The sequence below is a fragment of the Hippopotamus amphibius genome, chromosome 3 (assembly GCF_030028045.1).
Source record: "Hippopotamus amphibius kiboko isolate mHipAmp2 chromosome 3, mHipAmp2.hap2, whole genome shotgun sequence".
In the NCBI taxonomy this organism is placed as follows: Eukaryota; Metazoa; Chordata; class Mammalia; order Artiodactyla; family Hippopotamidae; genus Hippopotamus; species Hippopotamus amphibius.
Window position 1 is genome coordinate 89,564,033 of NC_080188.1, and position 4,869 is coordinate 89,568,901.

The following is a 4,869-nucleotide window of genomic DNA, read 5'->3' on the forward strand; positions in this document are numbered from 1 at the left end:
TTTTTTTGAAATAATTTCTGGGTTCTTTCACTTTTCATTTAACATTGTCTTTTTTCTGCTCTTATTTATGCAATTTAAAAATTCTGATTTTTGATGTTTTATCAAAGCTTATAACAGTTTTCCCTATATTATTTTAATACATTTTGAAGTATTAAGTTAACCTTCTCATTCATCGTGTAAGCTTGAATTTCTGACATTATTTCATAGTATGTAAGGATTTAATATACTCTCAATTCTCTTTCTCTAATAATAACAACTTGGTTAGAGATTTAATAAATCCTTTTTGGCAGCTCATTTTGAAGTGAGATGAGTATTTCTGTCTTTTTAGGAGGGACGAATGAGCCAGGATAGCTTTTCTAACTTCATGACTAGACGTCTCTGTTTTGTTTTTTTTCAGAAAGTGAACTTCCTGGGATTTCCTCTTCTGCTCCTTTCCCCCAGTCTTATCTGGACCTTCCCTTTCCTTCACCCCTACTGTTCTTATCCTACTCAGTGAGGACTCTGCTCTCAGCATCTTCTCCTCAGTGCAGGGCTTTGCCACAGAGACTCGGTCTGGTTTGTCACCATCAAGAATTCACAGGCAGACTTCCCTCGTGGCACAGTGGTTAAGAATCTGCCTGCCAATGCAGGAGACACGGGTGCCATCCCTGGTCCAGGAAGATCCCACATGACTCGGAGCACCCAAGCCCGTGCACCACAACTACTGTGTGCTGCAACTACTGAAGCCCGTGCACCTAGAGCCCATGCCCCACAACATGAGAAGCCACTGCAATGAGAAGCCTGCACACTGCAACAAAGAATAGCCTCCAGTTGCTGCAACTAGAGAAAGTCCCCGCACAGAAATGAAGACTCAACGCAGCCAAAAAAAAAAAAAAAAGAATGCCCCAGTCCCTGGATGGATTCAGCATGCTCAGTCTTCCTGCAGCTCTGCTGGAATCTTCTGAACAATGAGGCCTGCAGAGCACAATCCCATTTCTGCTGCTATTCTCAGAATAGTCCACCATGATTTTCAGGGAGTCACTGATGGTAATTTAGTAGATCTCTGCCTTTGGTTTTACTTTCTTGTTGCTCTGATTATTTTTATGGGGAAATTCAGAGAGATTAAAAACTGAACTGCCATTAGTGCCTAATTCCCAGAATGGTATTCTATTGCTTTTTCTTTGGGACACAATTTCCTTAGAAAAAATTTTTATCTATTTACTTTGCTTTTTAATTAGCTTAAAAAATAAGAATTTATTGTGTAAATTTTAAAACATACACAGAGGTATAGAAGATAGTATACATCCACTCCTCCAGGTGCTCATTTTCAACAATTATTCACAGATAACCCATCATTTCATTTTTAGCCCTATATACTCCTGCTCCCTTGATGGATTGTTTTGAAGAAAATTCAGGACATCATGTCATTTGAACATAAAATGATTTCATTTTTCAATCACTTTTGAATGCTGAATTTTGTCTGTCCTATAGATAACATCAGGCTAAGATGATTTACAACTTCACACAAGTACACGTGCATATTGGATCCTTGGTTTCACACATTTTAGGAAAACTGTGAAATCAAAATTAGGGAGAAATCTATTCTTAGAGATTTATGAGAAGACAATACTAAACAACAACACAAAACCATCCATCCAGTTTTCTGTGTCAGAAAATCTGAGTCATCCTCAATTCCCTTTTCTCTCCCCAAACAGAGCCAACATCCAAAGTTCTCTCTACTCAATATCTCTAGTATCTCTGTTCCCACCATCATGGCCTAAGTTCAGGACTCCAGCATTTCCTTTTCTGAACTCTGGCAACAGGCTTCCACTGCATCTCGGGGCCTGCAGTCTCACCCTTGTCAGATGCTCCTCCAAGGACCATTAGCAAGATTGTTCTTAAATGTAAATCAATTCTTTTGCCTCTTCTGCTTAGGAGCACTTCGTGGCCTCCTGTCATTGAAGCATAAAGAAAACCCCCCTTTAGAAATAAACCAGGCTGCTCGGGACCTGGATCCCGTCTCTTTCTTCGAATTTCTCCTCTTACCCTGTCTGTACAAACACCATCTGTGTTTCCTTCAGTGCTGTTTTTTTTTTTTTTTTTTAAATTTATTGACTGTGTTGGGTCTTCGTTGCTGCACACAGGCTTTCTTTAGTTGTGGCGAGCGGGGGCTACTCTTCATTGTGGTGTGCAGGCTCCTCATTGCCACGGCTTCTCTTGTTGCAGAGCACGGGCTCTAGGCATGTGGGCTTCAGTAGCTGCGGCACACGGGCTCAATATTTGTGGCTCGCGGGCTTAGTTGCTCCGCAGCATGTGGGATCTTCCTGGAGCAGGGATGGAACCCGTGTCCCCTGCATTGGCAGGCAGATTCTTAACCACTGTGCCACCTAGGAAGTCCCTCCTTCAGTACTTTAGACTTCTGTGCTTTCTTATATGTTGTTCTGTTTTTTCCAAAAACCCTCCCACCACACTGCCAGCCAACTCTGACAAGCTTCAGCAGTGTCTCTTTCCAGCTTTGAAAAAAATAGCTTATGGAATAAAATGACTAAAGTTCGTTCACAGAGGAAAAATAAATATTATTTTGGACTCTCCGTATTCTGCTTGCATTTCTTACCTCATTTGTTCCTCCAAACCCTCTGTGAAGCAGATAAGACAGATGTTGGTTTCGGTGGGTGAGTAAGAGGCAGTAATCAGAAGGTGGTAGGAGGAGAAGACACTGGAAAACTCCAGTGGGCACATTCTGAGCACTCAACAAATCTATCTTTGTTTCACATAGATTACTTTCAGCTCATGGCAGGGATGGCTTTCCTTATGCAGATTTTTGACCTTTTTTTTTTTCCTAAGCTGTCAAGACCGACCACTAGTTCTGAATAATAGACAACTGAAAAGTTTTCTATTGGAAGAAAGTCAGTTTTTTTCTCACCTTCTTCACTCACAAAAGCACCCAGGTCAAAAGTTTAGGGAAGCTTGGTTTAAAATGGCACCCATGTTTTGTTACGGTAATTGTTGATTTCTAAATACAGAAGAGGTTTAATAGTAAAATCCTGCTGGTCCAGTTAGAGGTCATGGGAATGCCTCTACCTGAAGGCAAAGAATTGGTTTTAAACTTTTAGAGGACCAAAGGCTGATAGAGCACAAGGTTAGAGAAGCAGCTTTTGACCTTTACCTACACTTGAACTGGAATGATAATCTACATTTCCGAAAGCACCAAGAGTTCTTATTTGAATTTCTGTGGTGACACTTGGAAAGATTGATCACTATTTTGAAAAAAGATGAAAGAATGTGGGTGAGAAGTTACAAGCAGGCAACACTGCCAGTGGGAAGGTGACAGTCAACGGGAATAGCCCCAAGAATTCCCAGGTTTTCTAGATGCAATAATTAACTCATTTTTTGGTTTGCATTTGGTAAACAAAAATTTAGAAATTCAAGTATTATCTGTTGTCCCACTTCAGCTGACAAGACTTGCTTAAATTGGAAAGTTTTTTTTTTTTTGATGTATGTGAATTGCCTTTCTTCAGGTTGTGGGAATGATTTAGGTTTTCAATGAAAGTTTTTTGATGAAAGATACATAAATAATAAAACTAATTTCAAAATTCTGAAACCTTATTTTGAGATTTTCTTTGTCGTTTCAGATTGTAATTCTTTAGAAGCAGTGATATATTTCCTTCAAAGACTTTAGTGAATATAACATGTCAAAAATAAGCTGATTAATGTGGATCAATAATAATAATATCACAGTTTACTCAGGCCTATAGCCTCTCCCACTGAATAATGTAATCTGGAGAAAATAATTAGATAAAGCTGATTTTTTTCAAGATGAAATTTAAGAAAATTTGGATATTTAAGAATTGAAACTAAATTAAAATATCAAATTAGTCATTCAGAATTATGTTTGAGAATGCTGAAAATTAGCCTTTCTTCAATTAAAAAAAAATTTTTTTTAAGTATGTTAGAAGGGACCTCTAGTGTTTATAGAAGCTTACTGCAGTTTCATTTTTTAAAAGCCTACCTCTGGGAATATGGAATAAATGCATTTCCCCTGCTCCTTCCACTAAGTAGAACTAAAAGCCCTGATATTGTATACAAAACCAATATAATATGACTCTGGAAGGTGGAGAGAAGGCGGCAGCCTGGCTTGAGACCTCAGAATCAGAGGTGATGTGTTCCCTGTGCTTTCTTTTTGCCTCATATATCCCAGACTTGGAGCTAAAGAAGCCAGCAACCCAGAATTGCCAGTGAATTCAGACCAAACAAAACAAGCCTGTCTGTAGCCAAAAAACCAAGAAAGGGGCAGCTAGCAAGACAGAAAACTGTTAGACAGTAACTGCACAGCTCCAGCGAAACACTGCAGAAAAAAGTCGGAGCCCTACATTACCCATGCCAGCAAAGGGTGAGATGGGAAACCTAGTTTCCCCTGTTCTCAGTGGCACCAACCTCCCCTAAAAACCACCATTAGTCTAGTGTCAAAGAAAGCTGAGCAGGAGCTGGGACTTTCCTCCCTCCCAGGCAGGGTAAGTGCAGACAAGGTAGATTTTCACACCTACTAGCAGCATAAGCAGTAATGAGATGCCCTGTCCCTCCTTGCTGGGTGGTTTCAGAGGAGGTTGACTGGAGAGTTGGGGCTTTTATCTCCACCCAGTAGTAATGAGGCCAATCCTCCCCCTTGGAGTCAGTGGAGGCCATGAGGAGAGCAGTAACAAGACCCCTTGACCACTCTCACGGGGAGATAGCAGTGGAGGCTGAGTGTGGCACAGGAACTCCAACAGTAATGAGGTGCCCCTTCCCTTAGGTGTCAATGAAGGTCAAGTGGGAACCTGAAATTCCATCCCATCTGGCAGAAGGAGGCAGTGCGCCCTCCACTTCTGTTTGCCCTTCTAGAAGAAATTACCT